Below are 22,567 nucleotides of genomic sequence, written 5' to 3' on the forward strand. Positions count from 1 at the left end.
TGTGTTACTCGCAGTCATAATGGCTCGCGTTATGACAGAGGCTTGGCATTGTAATCCAGTAACGCTGTGCTTGAGTCACCAAGTGGGTGCTTTTGTTGTTTTCACTCGCTTCTTAAAGGTCAGTTCCAGATGCCCACAGAGGTATGCCCGGTCACAATACGGTTATCTGAAATATGGCACGACATGAAAAAGTGCCTTCCTCTGGCCGGACTGGCTACCGGGTGGTCCATTCTCAGCTGTTGCAGTTTACTGTACACTTGGCGTAAAACCCGCATATGATACGAATAAGATAATCTCCAATGTAACATGAAACGTAGCATGTCGGCATCATTAATGTGAAAGCATTGGTCAATAGATAACTGTGGGCTTATATATCTCTCTTCACTCGCGCACCGGATTATTGCACTGTTGGTATGCGACGCGCCCATTGCGGACGCCGGCCCAAGCCCAAGATTGGCCAAATGCCATTCAAGTGTTTAGTGGTACACTAATGGCGAATACGAGAGCGGGAAAAGTGCGCTCGTACAGTTGGGTTTTAAGGCCGGCCAGTAGATCCATGGTTGGCATGGAGTATGACATCTTGTTTTTGCTTTCGCTCATACTTAGATCATACGCGTCCCGTTTAGTCAGCAACGCAAGTTTTCTCAAAATCCTTCGAGTTGCCCTGACCTTTTAGTTGGAGTGGACACTCCGAAGAGATCAATGACACTGGACTCCCTCTCCACTATGAAACAATCATTTTCATTTGCTTTGCGTTTCCCAACGTGTGTGTTATGCTAGCAAAAATAGTGTGGGATAGATAGTTTGAAAGCTTGAAGCACAATGCCGGTAAAACTGTATCGAATTGTGACGTAATTATCACGCGACATAAAAAAACGTCTTACTGTGGCTTTTCTTTCCCGCGTTGGCGCTTAGTACAGTGGCTCATTGCAAACGTCACGTTGTCTTTCTACTGATGTCATTTATACCCCAAATATGTGGGTTCTACTCTGACCAGAGCAGTTGATATGCAACAAAGGTATCTTTTATTTGTGTTCGTCGTTAGCTTTTTCTGTTTAACCATACCACGCAAGCTTTGAACGGCATTGACATGAAATCCCTGCGCCCAGTCGCGAAGAAAATATCTCACTTGAACGCCTTATACGCGCCAAGATGGCCTTTAAAGACATGGAATCAGTGGCTACAAAGAAAACAAGTGGTGTAGTGTTGTGCCGAAACGTTTATCGCGAGGTTTTGAATGGAAACAGATTTAATGTATTTATGTTACGTCTTGTTGGTTCTACTATTGCATCCCGGGTGCTAACCGAAGACATAACTGCTCCGAGGTTTCACCAGAGTATTTTTTAAAAGTATTTCCTGGAGGTGGTACACCCTTTAAAGGTAGCGCATATATTTCTTGCGTATTCTTTGATGGCAGTCCGTACACATAAGATGCAAGACGGCGTTCGATCTGGAGGTTTGTTAGGTTGCGTCACAGGTGATACTCATTCAAAATGCTGTTCTTTTCACCCGATAAGTTTTCCTTGAAGACAATTCATTGGATCTGCTTTTCCTACTTATTCCATTTTCCCAATGATTTTCACAACCTGAATTTTCCACTGGATTTTGTTCCAGAATTCCACTGAATTTTTTCCAGTGGCACAACTTAGACAAAACCATCCCATTTCACGTTCATACGCCTCCTTCCATACGGGCGAAGATAAGCCTAACACTCGTACGGACACTCCTGTAATGATTGAATCATCTGTTTCACTTGCAGCATGTAATCTCTTGGTAATACTACTAGTGTTCAGCCGCTCAGACTGGTGGCTATCAGCTTCGCAATCGTGCGATACTGAGCTCAGTTTACTCGCATCGTATTTTTAATTCTTTCGCTCAGCAACAGCGCCAGTCAAACGAAAATTTTGCACGCGATGCGCACATGAACAACCTCCCACAATTTTAACGCTCCGGGTTCACACGATCCACGCTTCTCGGCCCGGTGGCCTTGTACACGAGCCGTTGAGGAAAGGAGGGGCAGGAGCGGGGTCGCTCTTGCGGCTTATGCCCCTCACATTCTCATGGTGGGGTCACCGAGTGTATGTACCTGCAGAGCAATGTGTGCATGTCGTTTGGCAGATCTCTGAAGAAGTGAAGTTCCGTACAAAATATTAAAGCCGAGAGATCATAGTTATCACTTGTTGATGTTTTAATACTTTCGTCTTTTTCAAGCATTCACTAAAGGTGGTGCGTTCTGAAAGTAATGCACTTTTGTGTGCATCTTGTTCAACAGTGTGCTTTACAGACAAGAAACAATGGCGACCTTCTGGTATTAAGGTTTTTGTCGGTCACATCACAACGCATAATTTCTGAAAATGCTGTCCATTCTGACCAGATAAGTTTGCCTTGAAAGTTTATACTGTGTCTCCTTTTCTTACTTCATGCGTCTTCGCAACGATTTTTACGAATTTAACAAGTATTTCAGAGAATTTTGTTCGAATGAAACCATTTGAACAAAACACACGTCCTGTAATGATGTGTTGCACATATAACATGCAGTCTCTGGGCAGCCCTGCTGGCGTGTAGTTGCTGTCATTTATGACTACCTGCTTGTCACATATAAACACCTACTACTCTATGTTTCTTCAGTCGTTTTTTCCTTCCTGCGATGCGCGACCTAAATACGACGACTCGTTTGTTGACTTATCGGAGTTCCTTGTTTTGTTTCACGCAACTGCTATTTGAAGTGCATAACCGTATATGGCAGCAGGACGGCAAGACAGCAGACAGCAGAACGGCAGCAGGACGGTAAGAGGGGGGGGGGGGGGTGCTGGTTTGTGAGAGGTGGCAGGCTGATACGAGCGAACGTAAGCGGGAGCAGCCTCGTGAGAGGGAGCGGTAGAAAAGTAGGAGGGGGCTGGGGCGTACCTGGCCGGCTCGGCGTACTGGGCCTCGCCGTCGTAGGTGACCTCGGCGTTGTAGCCGCCGTAGCCCTGGTTATCAGCCGTGTACTTGACGTGCTGGACTCGGCCGTCGGGCAGGTTGACCGAGTAGTAGCCCTGTACGACCTTGGTGTCGCTGTTCTCGTTCTGGGAGAACACTGAGCCGCTGTAGTGGTCGTTGACGCCGTACACAAACTGGTACGGCTGGGCGTAGTACTGGGCTCCTGGTACGACGAGGCGTAGGAGGGCGCCCGGCCGTACGACGGAGCCGGGGGGTGGCTTGGCCCCGGAGCAGGAGTGAAGCATGGTGTCTTAGCTGGGGCGTAGCGTGGGGCGGGGGCCTGACCGTAGCTTTGAGCCGCAGCCACCGACAGGACAGCGGCAAGAACAAAGATCTGAAATGATATAACGTACTGTGTAATGCCTTTGTAGACAGTTCAAATGACGACCACTCTGATATTGGACCAAATTTCGTAAAGTCAAGCATGCAGTGCTGTTTTTCCTTGGCCCTTCAGTAGACCTCACCTCAGACCTCACCTTCATGGCGCTCTTAGTGTGATCCGGTGGGTGACCGATCCTCTGTTCCCGGACCGGTGCCTTATATTCAAGCCGTTGAGGAGGGCGCGGCCGCTCGTGCTGTTAATACCCTCACATTCTCATGGTGGGGCCGCCGTGCGTACGTGCATGCAAAGCGGGGTGTGCATGTCCTATGGAGGAGCTCTTGAGAGATGTAATTTGGTGTAAAATAGTCAAGATGGGTGATCATATTCATCTCTCGTTTAAGTAATAATGGTTTAATATGTTTTTGAAGTATTCGTGAAGGGTGGTACACTCTTAAAGTTATTTACATTTCTGTACATATAATTTAACAGCTCGACGAATGGGTCATAATATGATCTCCACCCATACATGCTTACCGACGGTATCGACCAGCTGGAGATCAGCCACGTATGTGACCGAAGTCACCGCCATGGCGATCAAACGCCAAAGGAAGGGAAAGGCGGTGGCTTGGTATTAGGTAATTTCACCTCCCAAACAAATACCACAATCACGGCAATCAAGCACCTTCTGACATCAGATGAAGCAAGCTGGGGATAAATGATCAAAAAACTCTGACGAATCGACATTATTGCACTTTGCCGTCACAACTCCACACAAAATGCATCACTTCTAGTGAAAACATTTTTGGCAAACATCTAACGGCGCATAAGTGCCCTCACCACTGCCGAGTACGACCTGGAAATGACCACCTCGGGGCGGTCCCACTTCTTTACAGGGGTGCTTGATGTCAACCGGTCAGCTGCTCGGCCAAGCCTGTCCCCCCCCCCTCCCCCATCGGGGAGGGGGGAGACGGGGGCGATGCCAGTGGCGCTTAGCCGGTGGGACGCTCACTCGCATCACATTTTTCTTTTTCTGTTAATTAGAGCACACATGGGATTCTGCGGCACGAATAGAGGTCATTTTTCAGCTATGATTGATACGAATCCTGGACAACATAGTATTGCTTGCAGTATGCTACCCTATGGGTATATAAAGCTTGTGAAAGAACCACTTTGTAACGCAGATCGTGTCTAGTAATGTATAGTTCCTAGTGTGCCACATGGTTGTGTATGGCTTGTCCGAAGGTTTTCTGATTTCCCCTCAAGCCAGCAAATAATTGTTTGTTACCAGGGAAGTTTTTCAAATCTTACAAAATCCACCAGTGTTTGAAATGATGTTGCTTGTGTGTTCTGTGGATGAGATGAATATTTGGTACAGGACTTAAATCCAACCCTTTCTTACTAGAGGCAGTTGCATGCCTTCGTTCCGCAATGGGATTGTATTTTGAACTTTGTCTCAGTAATGGGGCATTAGGGACTCAACACAATGTCAAGCAGCGTGACAACTGCAGGGCATCGCTGCTTGGGGACCATACAACGCGAGTTTTATAAAAGTGTTTCTTCAGTCGCTATCGTCCCTGCGATGCGCGACCTGCGCACTACAATTTGTTTGTTGGCCGATCAGAGTTCCTTGGTTTGTTTCACATTATTGCTAATTTAGGGACGGAACAGTATATTACATGCAGTTCATTGCGCCAAAGACGTAGAACACAATTAAACAAGAAAACAATAAGATATCAATACGCACACACTTAATTCAGTTATGGACTGTTCTTAATACGAATGGGAAGGAGCTCCGTAAGATTGAGCGGGCTTGTAAGAGGGAGCAGCAGGCCGGTAAGAACGAGCAGGCGTGTAGGAACGAGCAGGTGTATAAGAGGCAGCAGGCCGATAAGAGCGAATCGGCTGGTACGAGGGAGAAGCAGGGCGATAAGAGGGAGCTGGTTTGTGAGAGGGGGCAGGCTGAAAGGGGCGAACAGGCTGGTAAGAGGGAGCAGCCTTGTAGGAGGGGGCGGCAGGAGCGTAGGAGCGGGCTGGGGCGTAGCTGGCCCGCTTGGGGTACTGGGCCTCGCCGTCGTAGGTGACCTCGGCGTTGTAGCCGCCGTAACCCTGGTTGTCAGCCGTGTACTTGACGTGCTGGACCCGGCCGTCGGGCAGGTTGACCGAGTAGTAGCCCTGTACGACCTTGGTGTCGCTGTTCTCGTTCTGGGAGAACACTGAGCCGCTGTAGTGGTCGTTGACGGCGTACGCAAACTGGTACGGCTGGGCGTAGTAGCGCGGCTGCTGGTACGACGGGGCGTAGGAGGGCGTCCGGGCGTACGATGGAGCCGGTGCGTGGCTTGGCGCCGGAGCAGGAGCGAAGCGTGGCGCCGGAGCCGAAGCGTAGCGTGGGGCGGGTGCCTTGCCGTAGCTTTGGGCCGCAGCCACCGACAGGACAGCGGCGAGAATGAAGATCTGAAATGATATAACGTACCATGTAACACGCTCTTGATAGTACAAATGAAGACCACCCTGATATTGGACTTTATTTCGTAAAATCAAAACACGCAGTGCTGTGTTGTCTTCACCTCTCAGTTGACCTCACCTTCATGGTGCTCTTGGTGTGATCCGGTGAGTGACTGACGCTGTGTTCCTGGCCCGGTGGGCTTATATACGAGCCGTTGTGGAGGGCGGGGTCGCTCGTGCTGCTAATCGCCTTCGCATTGTCATGGTGGGGCCGCCGTGTGTACGTGCATGCAGAGCTGGGTGTGTTGTGTGATAGAGCTTTGGAGAGGTGAAGAGTTTTGTGCAAAATATTCAAGATAGGTGGTGATATTTGTCTCTCTTATATGTTATTATGGTGGCCATTTTTTGAAGCATTCTTTAGAGGTGGTAGACTCTAAAAGGGATACACATCCTGGTGCATCTTAGGTCTTATCTGATCATAAGGTCTCGTCACAAATGATAGAACACCCGGGGAATGCTTTCAATTTTGGCTTGCTGAGTTTTTCAGCATTATGGTAGGTCTACTTTTCTCACTTGTTCTGCCCTCCTAACTAGTTCCGCCAAGTTTGCAATTATTCCACGGTTTTTCCCTTGAATGAAACGATTTGATAAAAACAATCTACTTCATGTGCGTAGTCCTCTTTTAATGTAGACTGAACGTATCTGTAGGATATCTTGCGGGAGAAAAGCTTAGCACTGACGTAAACACCAATTGTGTAATGAGCTGTTGCTCAAACAACGTGAACTATTTGAGTAAGCCTCCGGTAACGCGTGGTTACCTTGTTGTCGATGGCGTAGCATATTGCATCCAGTGTGCTCCCCTCGCATTTGTGTTTCCTATAGCTAATGTGCTAATTAAAACCGGCACTTTTCTACGTAGCACTATATGATCCGGCTCCCACAGTTTCTGCGCGCTAGGTCAACCTACCAACGATGTTCACCCTCTGGATCCACCTCCCCCGAACTTCACGCTCTTGAACCACCTCTGCACAATGTTTACTCGCATGGTCTACTTATGCCCTCTGTTAAAAGTGCACTGTGCATTGGGTCGAAAAACCTGCCCCGGATGCTTATTTTGAGCTGGCGCCGTGATTTTACCTTTTCATCTGCAGAAAGTGCACACACATTTCAGTGGTCGGCCATGTTGACCACGTAGCGCGTCGTAGTAGACACGATACGGAAACAGCATGCTACGGCCGGGATATGTGTATGTTTAGATATGATTTCAGTGCCCTCATACTGAGTTAATGGCCTTTCGTATGCCAGCAGGCAGTGGTTAAAATATGTTGTGATGCTAAACAAGATGACATTGGCGGTACTGGGTATTTTCAGCTGTGCTTCATTAACAGATGAGTACACCAGTGCCAACTCACCCTGCTATCTTGATTGCTCAGCATGAAAATTTTGATCTTAGAATACCGAGATTCCAGAGCTGAGGGGCTTTCTTTATGTTATCGAGAACGCCCAAAGTCACCGGCTACTAGCTGTAAGATTGAGCATCTCTTTGCCCACATAGTTGAGGGTCATGAAAACCGTGTAACGATTTTTCCTGTTTATTGGTGTGTGCCGTCTTTATCATAAATGTATCATTTGGTCTGGTGTGGAAAACTGAAACACTCAGGCGGCTTTACGGGACGAATGTATTCATCCGCAATATGTGATTGATAGGAAACTTCGGGTCGACATGGTATTGATTACAGCAAGCTGTACCATGCGTAGGTAATGTTACCGTGATTGCCATCGTTTTCTGTAAATCGTTTTATGGAAGGTAGCATTCGGGATGGTAACCATGTCGTATGATTTGAGATCTCTGCCAAAAGTGTTCGGATTTGCCCCGAAAGCAAGTAAAAATTATTGGTATACAAGGCAGCTTTCCATCTCTTGACAAAAAACCCAAAATTTGAAATGTTCTCGCTGATTTGCTTTTTGCCCCAACTGTAATTATCTGTTATATCATGGCTGTATTACAACTGGAGTGATCCAGGACTCGGATCCAACCATAACTGGAGATAGTGACATGCCTCCCTTCAACAGTCTGATGGTATTTTGTTCTTTGCCTCAGAAATACGGTGTTAAAGATTTAACACAATGTCGGCCAGCGTGTTGGTCGCAGTTCACCACTGCTTCAGGATCATACATCACGAGTGTCATGGAGGCGTTTTTTCAGTCGCTATCCTCCTGCCCGCCATGTGCAACCTTACTGCGACGATGTTTTGTTCCCCGTTCCGAGTTGCTTGGTTTGATTCATATAGTTGATTTTTAAAGTACGAACAGTTTATTTTATGCAATTCATTATACCAAAGACGTAGAACACACAATTAAACGAGAAAACAATATGATATGAACGCACACTTAACGGAGTTGTGGACTCTTGCTAATACGATTGGGAAGGAGGTCCGTAAGACTGAGCGGGCTTGTAAGAGGCAGCAGTAGGCCGGTAAGAACGAGCAGGTGTGTAAGAGGGAGCAGCAGGCCGGTAAGAGGGAGCTGGTTTGTAAGAGGGAGCAGGCTGAGAGGGGCGAACAGCCTGGTAAGAGGGAGGAGCCTTGTAAGAGGGAGCGGCAGGAGCGTAGGAGCGGGCTGGGGCGTAGCTGGCCCGCTCGGGGTACTGGGCCTCGCCGTCGTAGGTGACCTCGGCGTTGTAGCCGCCGTAGCCCTGGTTGTCAGCCGTGTACTTGACGTGCTGAACCCGACCGTCGGGCAGGTTGACCGAGTAGTAGCCCTGTACGATCTTGGTGTCGCTGTTCTCGTTCTGGGAGAACACTGATCCGCTGTAATGGTCGTTGATGGCGTACGCAAACTGGTACGGCTGGGCGTAGTAGCGCGGCTCCTGGTACGACGAGGCGTAGGAAGGCGCCTGGCCGTACGACGGAGCTGGGGCGTGGCTCGGCGCCGGAGCAGGAGCGTAGCGTGGGGCGGGTGCCTTGCCGTAGCTTTGGGCCGCAGCCACCGACAGAACAGCGGCGAGAACGAAGATCTGAAATGACATACCGTACTTTATGACATGCTCTTTAAGCAGCACGCATGGCAACCATCCTGATCTTGGACTGCACCTTTCATAATGAAACATGCAATGATGTGCTGTCTTCACCTCTCAGTTGACCTCACCTGCATGATGCTCTCAGTGTGCTCCGGTGGGTGACTGATGCTATGTTCCCGGCCCCGTGGTCTTTTATACGAGTCGTTGTGGAGGGCGGGGTCGCTCGGTCTGCCAATCGCTCTCACATTCCCATGGTGGGAGTGTTGTGTGTATGTGCATGCAAAGCTGGGTTTGCAAGTGGTATGCCAGAGCTCCGCAGATATAGGTTTTCTCGCGAAAAGAATGGAAATGTGAAAGTCAGAGCCGTCAGTCGCTGAATTATATTGCTAGTGCTCGCTGTTTCGATGCGTTATCTTTATTTGATGTAAGTATGGGATAAAACAACTGCAGAGTAATATTGTGCGTCAAAGCATGATGCGGAATGTCCTTCTCTGTTATGTTCAGTTATTATTGAGTTGCACCGAACTAACGATACACGTAGTTTGTGCATCAGTGCACGTGTCCATGACGGGTATAAAAGTACGCCGTGTGGGACATATGGGCCGAGACACCGCACGAGTGCATTGTCTAGGGAGGAGTGGCCGATGTCGCCGTGCACGCCGGCTGGCTGGACGAGCTGGGTAGTGCCTGAGTAGCTGGGCCTGGGTGCTGGGTTCCGCTGCCCCCCCCCCCCCCGCCCCCATCCGCGGACGTAGGTGACCTAGGCGTTGTCTGCCTTCGTTGCCTGCCGTGTAAGACAATGGTGATGTTGATGACCTGATGATGACCAATGGGGATGTAGGTGCCCTCGGCGTTGCCTGCGTAGCCTGCGTTGTCTGCTGTGTAAGACAAACTGACGCTGCTGGGCGTGGTACTGCGGCCCTCGGCACTACAGTGCCCGGCGAACTCATGGACGAAGTAGGGTTAGGATAAATAGGTTAGGGTCGTGTGAGGTCGGGACTTACCCTTGGGCTGGGCTGGGTCCTCGCTGTCAGCAACAGGCAGTGGCAGCATGGCGGCGAGAACAAAGTTAGGTAACAACACGTCATACTCAGGTTCTAGCACACTTTGTGTACATTACTTACGCGATCATGCCCCATTTATACTCAGCAGTGTCAACTCTTGTCAGGGCGACTGGTTGAATGCGACACTGGGGGGTGGGGCAATTTTACTTCCTGATATATTAAAAAGTAAGAGAATTTGATATACCGAATTCGCAGAGTAGGTAGGTTTGTGCTTGCGCTCACTTGTGTTAAATTTTGAGTACCTAAGTCATTTCCCGTGAATCGAATGACGTCAGACAGTGTTAAATTCAAAGTCGGTGGCCGAGGTGCCCTCAGACCTCATGCGACCACCTTTAGCCCAGATACCTCTTGTAGGGAAAAGGTCACAAGTGCTCTGTTCAGATCAGTGGTCTTATAAGACCTTATGATTGTCACTGTCATCATAATGGTACAAGATTGTTTTTTGTTTTTAAGTCGAATGGTCGTGAACATCGTGCTACGCGCTAGGGGCATAATGCAAGCATCAAACGGCTGAACGGGATGATTTTGGTTCAGCGCCCTCCTCTGACCTTCACGAAGTGCAAATAAGATGCATTGACGTCCTTGCATCAAAATCATCAAAACGGTCGTCAGAAACAACTTCATCAAACGTGTTCTATGTTAAAAGTTTGCTTTTGACCTTGGCGTAGGCCTCATACCTGAACCAAGGTCAAATGAATTGGTCATGATCTTATGTTTAATTGCCGAAGTGTATAGGAGGCCATCTCAGCGATGTGTTCACCCGTCTAACTCTTGGTAGCCGCATCAGGATGAGCGATTCCCAAGTCCCAAGGAATTGCCTTCGCTGACAGCCATTGTTTGTTTCCCAATAGGTCAGTGACCTAACAAGGTGTACTGATTTGTCTCATATCAAAAGTTAGGCTATTTAATTCCGTACAGACGCACAAAGTTTGGTGCGGTACGCTGCCCGTTCAGAAGTCATTCTGGGGACACATTTTGCGATCAGACATCTTCGTGTTGGTTATAAGCTGTTTTGCGCTTTCAAATGCAGGTGCTTGTTTTAACCTTGTTTGCCGCAAACTTGTTCACATGTGGCGCATATAGTTACCGCCACTGGTCGTTAGATATCGGGCTGCTATGAACCGATTTGTGTTTTTGCATGACACCGGCTGTGAACAAAGCAAACAATTTCCCATTAAACTCCATTAATTGTGCAAAGCCTTCGCGTGGAGACTATAGTCGGGGTCCAAAGGAGCCGGTACGTCAACAGTAATAGTATAGAAAGAATTCTTTCAACTCCGTTCATGAAGGCATGATTAGACCCTGAGCCATGATCAACCTAATCGTGGAAGAACGTAACAGCAACAAATTTAGTTTAAAGTGGCTTGTGCCCGCGATATTGCCCCAAAATCAGAATGGCCTACAACAAATCCCGCCATGTCATTCATCTACACCACCTCTTTTAATATTCCCGTTGGATGTGATGGAATCATCACGGAATACAGAGATGAAAATGTCAGGCACAACGTTCAACCATAGTGAATTACTTCTGCATCGTTGTTCGTATGTCCGCCGCAGAGCAACGTTCGCGTGGCTTTTTCGGGACAGTACTTCAAGATAAGTGTACCGTAAACGCGTGCTCGTTAAGCCTTTGCGATCTCTTCGGTTGTTGTCCTTTCTGGAAAGCGACCTGAATACGGCGAGTTATTTGTCAGCCGGTGTTAAAAGTTAAAAGTTAAACCCTCTGTTAAAAGTGCACTGTGCACTGGGTCGAAAAACCTGCCCCGGATGCTTATTTTGAGCCGGCGCAGTGATTATACCTATTTATCTGCAGAAAGTGCACACACATTTCAGTGGTCGACCATGTTGACCACCTAGCGCGTCGTAGTAGACACGATACGGAAATAGCATGCTACGGCCGGGATATGTGTGTTTAGATATGATTCCAGTGCCGTCATACTGAGTTAATGGCCTTTCGTTTGCCAGCAGGTACTGGCTAAAATATGTTGTGATGCTAGACAAGATGACACTGGCGGTGCTGGGTATTTTCAGCTGTGCTTCGTCAACAGATGAGTACCCCAGTGCCAACTCCTCCTGCTATCTTGACTGCTCAGCATGACAATTTTGATCTCAGAATACCGAGATACCAGAGCTGAGGGCCTCTCTTTATGTTATCAAGGACGCTCAAAGTCACGGGCTACTAGTTGTAAGATTGAGCATATCTTTGCCCACGTAGTTGACGGTCATGAGAACCGTGTAACGATTTTTTGCTGTTTATTGGTGTGTGCCGTCTTTATCATAAATGTATCATTTGGTCTGGTGTGGAAAACTGAAACACTCAGGCGGGCTTACGGGACGAAAATATTCATCCGCAATATGTGATTGATAGAAAACTTCGAGCCGGCATGGTATTGGTTGCAGCAAGCTGTACCATGCGTAGCTAATGCTACCGTGATTGCCATCGTTTTCTGTAAATCGTTTTATGGAAGGCAGCATTCGGAATGGTAACTATGTCGTATGATTTGAGATCTCTGCCAAAAGTGTTTGGATTTCCCCCGACAGCAAGTAAAAATTATTGGTTTACAACGCAGCTTTCCAACTCCTAACAAAAAAACCAACATTTGAAATGCTCTTGCTGATTTGCTTTTTGCTACAACTGTAATTATCTGTTATATCACGGCTGTATTACAACTGTGATCCAGGGCTCGGATCTAACCATTACTGGGGATAGTGACACGCACCCCTTCAACAATCTAATGGTATTTTGTTCTTTGCCTCAAAGATCCGGTGTTAAAGATCCAACACAATTTCGCCCAGCGTGTAGGTCGCAGTTCACCACTGCTTTAGGATCATACATCACGAGTGTTATGGAGGCGTTTGTCCAGTCGCTATCCTCCTGCCCGCCATGTGCAACCTAATTGCGACGATGTTTTGTTCCCCGGTCCGATTTGCTTGGTTTGTTTCATGTAATTGATTTTTAAAGTACGAACAGTTTATTTTATTCAATGCATTACATCAAAGACGTAGAACACACATTTAAACGGGAAAACAATAAGATATGAACGCACACTTAACTGAGTTGTGGACTCTTGCTAATACGATTGGGAAGGAGGTCCGTAAGACTGAGCGGGCTTGAAAGAGGCAGCAGTAGGCCGGTAAGAACGAGCAGGTGTGTAAGAGGGAGCAGCAGGCCGGTAAGAGGGGACTGGTTTGTAAGAGGGAGCAGGCTGATAGGAGCGAACCGGTTGGTAAGCAGGAGCAGCCTTGTAGGAGGGGGCGGCAGGAGCGTAGGAGCGGGCTGGGGCGTAGCTGGCCCGCTCGGGGTACTGGGCCTCGCCGTCGTAGGTGACCTCGGCGTTGTAGCCGCCGTAGCCCTGGTTGTCAGCCGTGTACTTGACGTGCTGAACTCGGCCGTCGGGCAGGTTGACCGAGTAGTAGCCCTGTACGATCTTGGTGTCGCTTGTTCTCGTTCTGGGAGAAAACTTATCCGCTGTAATGGTCGTTGATGGCGTACGCAAACTGGTACGGCTGGGCGTTGTAGCGCGGCTTCCTGGTACGACGGGGCGTAGGAAGGCTCCCGGCCGTACGACGGAGCCGGGACGTGGCTTGACGCCGGAGCAGGAGCGTAGCGTGGCGCCTTAGCCGATGCGTAGCGTGGGACGGGTGCCTGGCCGTAGCTTTGGGCCGCAGCCACTGACAGAACAGCGGCGAGAACGATGATCTGAAATGATATAACGTAGCGTATGACATACTCTTAGATTGTGCAAATGACGACCACTCTGCTATTGGACCAAATCCCGTATAATCGAACATGCATTGCTATTCTTTCCTAACCTGTCAGTTGACCTCACCTTCATGGTGCTCTGAGTGTTGTCTGGTGGGTGACTGATACTCTTTGCATGGCCCCGTGGTCTTATATACGAGGCGTTATGAAGGGCGGGGTCACTCATGCTACTAATAGCCCTCGCATTCCCATGGTGTGGCCCGCCGTGTGCATGTGCATGCAAAGCTGGCTGTGCACGTCGAATGGAAGGGCTGTGGAGAGGTGAAGAGCTTCGTGCAAAACATGCAAGATGTATGGTCATATTTGTTCCTCTTTGGTGACATGATGGTGTAGCATGGTTTTGACTATATAAGTATTTATAAAGTTGCGACAATCTAAAAGTGATACACGCACTCGTGCACCCCTTTGAACAGTGCGTTGAGCAAATGAGATACAAAGCTAGCCTTCTGACCCGTTATAGGTTTCGTTAAAAAGAATACATTTTGAGAATGCCGTCAATTTGCACGCGACAGGCTCTTAAACAATGTTACATTGGGTCTGCATTTCTTACTTTTTCGGTTTTTCTATCGAGATCCACGAGCGTCGCAAATATTCCACAGGATTGTGTTTGAATCGAAACTAACTCATTTCACGTGCACAGTCTCCCTTTAATGTAAGACTGAACGTATCTGTGCGATGCCGTTCAAGAGATATGCTTAACACTGGTGCAATCACACATCCTGTAATGAACTGTTGGCCTTACAACATGCAATCTCTGGATGGCCTGCTGGCGTTTACTTGCGGTAACTGACGGCTTCCTGCTCGTCGGTGGTGTGGGATATTGCTATATGTTGCTCCTAACGGTCTGTGTTCGCATTTTTGTTTTTGTTTTCTGCTAAGTGATGAGCTTATTAAGACCAGTACTTTTCACGTGACACTACATGATCGATGTCCCACAATTTCTGCGCACTAGATCCACCTATGAGCGATCTTCACACTTTGTACCCACCCCTCTGTGATCTTCACGGTCTTGAAGCACCTCTGCACGATATCCACTCGCGTGATTCACTTTTCCATGTTTTCGTTTAGGGGCCCACCCCGTTGGTCTTGTTATTTTTTTTTGCTAGCTCTGAGGATCCTATACTTGTGACGGGAGCCACTTTGTTGGCCTCCTGCGGCACTCATGATCGCTCAGGTTTCGTCCCAATCGCCCTTGGTGCCTTCGCCTTAGAGCAGTAGTCGAATATGCGCCGATTAATTTTACACGCAATTACCGAACGCAATTTTACATGTCGCCAACGTCGTATGCGTCATTTCCCTTGGCTATTGAGTGCGTGACACTTATCATACCAGTGCATCACGTTCTAAACATATCTTGAATGCTAGGACATATACTCCTTTATGACAAAGCAAAATTATATGCAATGCGAATGCCACTTGCAAAGTTTGCAGTGCATTGAAATTCACTGCCCGCTTCATGTCAGTCGCATCACAATTGAAAACACGGCGCTGCAGCCAGAAAAAAATCCCCATATCTAGATATTTTTCGGTATGTTATGCTGAAAAGTTTGGGACACTGAGAGCCGGCTGAAAAAAAACAGCGAATCGGCCGACCGGCCGGGCCATAGGAAATACACTCACTTGTCGCCGACCTATCACCGAGTCGGCTGACCAACTACAAATTATAGGATATTTTGTCGCTAGGTTGGAATGAGGCTTAGCAAAGACACCAGGGTGATGTAGAGTACGGCAAGGACCCTTTACAGAATCGTTTGCTCGTGTTGTGTGGTGAAATTGATTACCATGGAGGCGTAATATCCATGTAGGGAGACCCAATCTTATGTTTTGCATAGTGTGCTGTATTTTGTCGTCTCGGCCGTCACCAAAATTTGCTGTCCAAAAACATTCTTGGCACCAGGCTTTGCGTGAATAAATGACTTTTGTCGCCGACCTTATCCACCAAGTCGGCAGGTTTCACCACCCTGAGCGGCTAATTCAAATCGAAATTCTGAGCTATTCAGAATAATTTCGAGAAAACTGGCACTATTGTTCAAATTGCACGCGTCTGATCTGCCAATAAATGAGTACTAAAAGGTAGCATACTCTCTTTAACAACATACACTTTTGTAATCAGAAGGTTTAATACTGCCATTGGCAAGAATTTGTTGTCCTGATGGCTCGCCTGGTTGGAGTGTTTGCATTCCACTACACCCACCCGGACGCGGTGGATTTGAATCGCTTAAGGCGTTCGCTGTTTATTGTTGACCGACATGGTCTGCGACCGGTGGCAGCGATTTACAATCTATATTCGCGGGGCCATCAATCTGTCTGCAGAACCAAGATAAAAATTCTGACAAACCTTCTGTAGTATATCTGTTAAGAATGAGTCCACTGAACTATTTGTATCTTAAAAGCGCCGATCATTTATTCCATACAATCGTTTAATGTCTGATTCCACAGTTTATTCACTTAAAAATACAAACAAAATTGACCTCGCGGTAGTTTCTCGGTTCTGTTTCTGTTCTGGTTACAAGGAACAAATAACAATAACATGAAAAACCGTGCCCATTCTTCACGAGTAAGCTATATCCGGCGAGTATTTTTGGGGGTGACCATCAGGGGCCTTTATGAACCCTGTACCCCCCAAACAAGGTTTTGGCTACGCCCTTGCCTACAAACAAAAACAGTTCAAGGCAGCTCCGCTGAATGAGGGGTAGTCGAGTGTCGGATGGACCATTTTACGCCTAATACAAGCAATTTCCCGAAAGCTGCTTTTTTGCGGTGGTGTGGTGTAAGGGAAGATAGCTTGGAAAACGCACTGCAGCAGGTGTCCAATTTGCATTTTACACGCCAATCAGTAGCAATGCTGACCCATAAACATGTAGCAAAGCAGCCATGCGATCAGTGCACAGTCAGTCATGCTTGGGACGGACGGACCAGGGCAGTGGCCGCAGACGGCGCACGGAAGCAGGGCTCAAATAATTATTTCCAAAATCTGTCATGTGAATAAAGAGCGGACAAGAGCCTCCGTCTCCTTCTCCCCCCCCCCCCCCCCCCCCCGGGCACCGGACTTGGTTCCCAGAAGACTTCCTGAGTTGTTCCCTGAGCCTGTCCCCTCCCCCACTTTTTGAAACGTTCTTACGCTTATGGTCCACAATGACCCTTGGCAAAAGGCACCGTGCCGGGGAATTGGGTGCGATATCGCTGGATATACCAACAGAACGCTTGTAACTGAGCAGACCGGATGAGAAGACTATGCACACAGCCAGCAGCTTAAGGAGACCGGAGTGATTCTTGCTTAAAAAACATTGCGAGACGCATGCGGCCTGTAAATATCAGCCTACGTTGTCTTCTTGTTTGACTTTGGACCTCACAGCTCATTTTTGGCTTCATGTAGGCAGACATTTGTAGCACCCGCGTTCAGCTGGTAATTGGAATCCATAACTGTAAGGGCGCCTGCACCCATCCGACGTCGAACATGCAGCGGACTGATGCCATGTCGGAGTCCTCAATATGACCAGGGGGGATGCAAACCACCCGTGGGGGGACAAGGAGGCCACTCGCTGCCGACTGGGCTTCTGTTCGGAACTGGATGAATAATTGTGTTATGAGCTCAAAGTTCTGGTGTTGAGTAAGCAATCATCAAAATACCAGAAAATACTGGCTAGACGACATGATAATGCAAAATAACGCTAAATAAATATTATTAGAAATCAGTATAATAAATTGTGCCGAAAAATCAGGCGCAAAGGATCTGACTTAATTTTATCAAGCAAGTGTTCACCAAGAATTCAAGACGGTGGCACCGCAGTCGATCCGCAACACCGGGGTCATGTTTGCGCTGCCGTGACGTAGCCACATGATCAGCCACAACCTTGCAATGCCCTTGTATTTCACTCTATATAACCATGTGAAGGATTTGAACATTGGGCGAGAGGGGAAAGCCTATGTTTGTTCCTAAAAGTGGGTTTATTTCACCACGGACGCACGGAATTTATTGCAATGTGTAAAACGGCGTTGTGTTAACTCGTTCCACTTGTTTTTTCGCGTCAGAGTCGAATGTTAACTGTCATCATTGATATGCGCTCATAACATTGCATACAAATGATGCGACAAGTGTGTAATAACGGCAAGTTGATAATGGGGAAGGGTGGCATTTGCCCCGGGAGCTCCCATGCGAAAGTGCTCCTCATATCCCAGCAAAAATAAGATGCATTAATAACATTATAACCATACGATACAATCCATGGGTCAGCTAATGACTAAAATTAACCAAACATTTATGTTTTGTTCCAAAGCAGTTTTCTGTCAACCCGACAAAATATTTAGAAGCTCTGGTTCGTCCAGGTAACTTGACCCTTTCAAGCTTTCACCAAGACATTGAGTTTTATGATCCATTGGTTAAGCAACACGCCTAACTGGCTAGTTTGTGCACACCTCGGATGACAGCAGATTTCACGTGTCGACGATGTGTTGCCAATGCTCGAGCTACGTTGCCAAACAGAACCACATCTACCGCGTTGAGTTGACGCTCCAGAGAAATAGGTAGCAGATTTGAATAGAGCAACCAACGCGAAGTGAGGGTGACATGGAACGAGGGCAGGAACGCGTGTGTTATCGCTCACTCTTGGCGTTTGTTTATAGCACTCAGATATTGGCGTAAAGAAAATGCCCCATGCAATACAGCCCCTCACGCTACAATTCTCTTCTGAAACAAATGCGCTGAAAGATTATCTTTTGTCAGATAATGGCCGACATAGCATACGTTACGCGCGCGCATACAAACCTATGGCATACGTTTTGCGAATGTACAGGGATGTAAGCTAAAAGGCCAGCCCTCATTTCTGGTAGGTGTCTGATTTCTTGTCACTGATTTGATTTTCTCTTTTGAGTGTGCTTTGGCTTTGAAAAATGCTTTGGCTGATGAACATCAATATGTAATAATACACTTCTTTCCTGCCGGGGTGAAAGGTAGACGACGCCATACAGACTCAGCCGCTGAATGCGTCGTAAAGCACCAGTAGCGCACAGACAATATGTTATAGTATCTTGTTAACTGCATATACTAACGTTAGAGGAATTCCTTTCCGGCATCAACTTTGCGACCGTCGCACAAAAAAATTGGTCATTTACCATCGGGTATCATTAATACTTTGATGCACACACAGATGTCTGCAGAACAAATGTCAGACCCAGCAGACCTATCTCCACGGCCTGGCAGGAGTTCAGTGCGGAGGGCCGTGAATGACCCTCTCTGCAGGTAGATGCGAAGTGTGGAAAGCGTTAAAAAACATGCCTTTAAATGCCTGCAAAGCTGGCCGCCAGGTGTTTAGTGCCCTCTGCCTACTGCCTTGATTACATCCCATGACAGATATAAGCTGACACGCAGTGACAGCAAGGAAGCCAGCAGCAGGCTTGGTGGCGACGACAGTTCAGCCGCATGGGAAGGGAGTGACAGTAATCCACCGCTTGCGGATGCAGATAAACTGTACTGATACAGAGCCGGAGCGAGGGGAAGGGAGAGGGCCCGAAGTAGAATATAAAATATGGCAGCAACGGCACACTTAGAGTCCCATGCTAAATGTTCTTTTTCAGGCCCACGGCTTTCTAAATATTTAACGTATATGTGCACAAAAAGTGCATATAAATGAAGCTTGAACAATTCTCTTTCGATTTCTGAGATCAAAAGTGTGCGCCGCGGTACTTCCAAGCTATAAGGCAAAACATAGGCCCATGCAAGCGCTGTGATATCCAGGTGTAGGATCGAATCCTTTTGCCGCCAACTTTTCGGCAGAGTTGGAACAGAAAATAGATATAATACGGTCACTGACCACCAATTGAAACATTGAGTGCGAACGATCTTTCGACTTGTATATATAGATATATATATATATATATATATATATATATATATATATATATATATATATATATATATATACTAAACATGTATAGCCTAAAGATGCGGCCGATATGCCATGGAACGTGTTGCGAGCTCTACAAAAAAAAACTTCCGTCACAGCCTGTGGCAGAAGGTGTATAGCTTTACCATATTTGACATATGGAGCCTGTCGCGTCGTTATTCGTCTAAAGCTGGCTGTCGCCAGCGCGGCCAATGGTAGGACCAGGCACGGTGCTAGGTGCTGTAGTTGTGATGCTGGCGGCCATTGCTGCACACGGCCGGCAGTGCTGCCTCAGAGACAGCACGGCGGTGATGACACGATGACATTGCTGCTGTGCTGTCGTCCCTTGCTCTTCCGGCTGGCACCATGGGACAGTAACCATTAAGGAACCGACGGTTTCTCCAGTGGAGGCGTCCGCACGGTATTTCAACGGAGTTGGACCGGCGCAAATGACGCTGTCATGGCGCTGCCGAACTGCGTTATGCACCGACTCCACCCGTGCGTCGCACAAGGCTACAGAAAGCTGCCACTGTGGTACGAACGCAAGGCGCTGTGGCCGCCGAGGTGTCCAAACGGCAAATGCGGCGGCTATTTCCCATTGTTCCAGGGGCAGATTACGTGTCGCAACCACAGTCGAAGATATTGGGCTTTGAATAGCTCTCTTTTTCCGCCCTCTGCCCCCCTGTGGATAGTCTACCATCATGGAAGCCTGGTTCTCAGGTCTTGGTAATAGAGGCGTAGTTCCGCGAGATAAATTCGGAAAATAATTAGATAAATGAATAAATTCGAGGGAACTTTGCTCAAAGCTGGGTTTGCACCACTTTCGGTGAATAGCAAATTACAACCCTGCTTGGGCAGCAGTTGTGCTTGAAAAGAGAATGGTTGGCATTATAACGACAAGTGTCATAGCGACGAGCTGAAACTGCACAGTCTCCCTGCAATGTAACAGTTGAAAGACTACCCTCTAAATGATCTTGAAGACCTAAAACACCTGGCAGACTTATGGCCTATGTGACCATGCTCCCGAAAAATCTGTCAGGTAGGTCTTTGACATACAGATACTACAATACTTTATAATGGACTACACTGAATAACTAAGCCCGAAAGTTAGCTTTCACATGAGAAAAGCCGCACAATATATATTGGATAGCTAAATATAACTGCAACCATTTTCTTATTATTCACCAGGCCTTGTACATTATAACTTAAACTTCCATCCGAGTTGAATTCAAGACATTTTGAACGGCATTGAGTCTTGAGCTGAATGTGGTTTCAGTGAGCCGGTCCTGAGCCAATTCAAATAATTGGAATCGAAGACAAGTCTGCCACCTGCATCTCCTTTTTATGTCCTTTTTCGTACGGGATGGACGTGGCATGATCTCCCTCACCCAGCCCAAGAAAGATTTCGATTCCGATTCAGTTTTCACTTCGACAAATCTAAACTTGCGTGGTTTTGCAGTGCCGTAAGTCGTGATATTAAAAGATATCGGCAAGATAAAAGATTGCAGCCGTTGCGTACGTCATAAAGCTCAGCAATATGCTCACACACAACACCAATCACCGGCTGCAAATTTCACACGCACTAGGTCTCTCTTTCCACCGGTATGTGAAGTTACGCAGGATTACAATAAATGCAAGCCGATCGTGCTCCTGCATACCACGCTAGCAAAGGTGGTAACGGTCCTTATCCGTACACACTCTCGGTAAAACGTGTCAGATGGCATCTCGGGTCTTGCACTGGCGTTGTGTTGCGTTGCCGACATTGTCGGCGATCTGCGGTCACCTGATTCCTCTACCTGCGGTCACAGTTGCGTGAATGACATATATTCTACAATACTTGATAAGGCTGTGCGTGTCAAGCCAAACAAGGTGTTTCAAGACGTTTACTGATACCGTCGTGTTTCGCCTGTCCACCGATTACTCGTACGCCTGAATGTTGGCAGTTTTGTCTTTGTAAAGTTGCTTGACGTTACGGCCGTTAACAGCGATATCCGGCATCGACGATAGACGCGACGACAGGAACACCCAAACAATGTTTACAAGAAAAACTTTCGCTTTGGTGTGTTTCAAGTGTGTCAGACCAATTACGATGTCCGCGTATGTTCTTATGATCTGTTCCATACGCGGCTTAAAACCATGGTTGTCCATAACAAAACACCCCATTTTGTCACAGCTCTGTGTTCAGGTATTGCAATGCCCAAGAAAACAGCGAGACCGGTTACAACTCCCCGAGCAGTGTCAGCGGGCTTAGCACAAAGCTTAGATATTGGTCGCGCTAAACGTAACCAAACTCCGCATTAGAGACTACATTAGAAGCCGTGAAAAGGGGGAAATCGTACGTAACAAAACCAAACTACTGAAACAGCAATTTCATCGGCTGTTTCCATAGGCCTGGTGAGAGATGATGGGTTTGTTACCTGGTTTATCCTAGTTTTGGAGCAGATACAAATTTCATACGAAATTAGGTCTCTGACGATATCTATGTAAAAAAGGGACATGGTGAAACGAATCATATCAAGGGCTGATAGATCAAAAGGAGTGTTCCACATCGATTGCATTCGGGTGGCACAAATAAGGTCACGGAAGTGAATCACTCCAGATGCATCGCTTGTGCGTGAAAACTTAATGTGAGCGGTAAAGTGTCCCTGGGTTAAGCTATTACGTCATATCATTGCGTTTTACTGCGTGTGGTGCATGGCTATGCATAAGGCAACATCACTTTTCAGTCAGTGCCGACCTGTTGGTGTTACCTGGACGGCCGTCTTTCTTGACCTCAGAGACCATGGATACATCCAAATGCCTCCAGAGACTCTAGTATACTCCTCTCTGGAGAAAACTCCCTCCCCCAATTCGGAACGCATGGCCTACAACGTACAGTTCGTGTCAAATATTTATCTGTCCTTATTGCCAAATATCCTCAGTCAATATTCACTTCCTTTATCCTTTCCCTAGTATCTTTAGGAGATTCCTCCTTTGGGAGATATGCTGGTTCCGGTTCTACGCTTGCAGTCACATGTGCAATATGTAACAAACGCACCGTTCACTTGCTCATCGAAAACGAGGATATTGCATTCAAACATACTTAAATTAAAA

General features: G+C 47.4%; 1 pseudogene; it reads left to right on the forward strand.

Moving 5' to 3' along the window:
• Window positions 1–22,567, forward strand: part of LOC119097251 (dynein regulatory complex protein 9-like) — a 32,554-nt pseudogene that overhangs the window by 4,593 nt on the left and 5,394 nt on the right.

Source organism: Pollicipes pollicipes, unplaced genomic scaffold (assembly GCF_011947565.3).
Source record: "Pollicipes pollicipes isolate AB1234 unplaced genomic scaffold, Ppol_2.1 Scaffold_4295;HRSCAF=5057_pilon_pilon_pilon, whole genome shotgun sequence".
NCBI classification, from domain to species: Eukaryota; Metazoa; Arthropoda; class Thecostraca; order Pollicipedomorpha; family Pollicipedidae; genus Pollicipes; species Pollicipes pollicipes.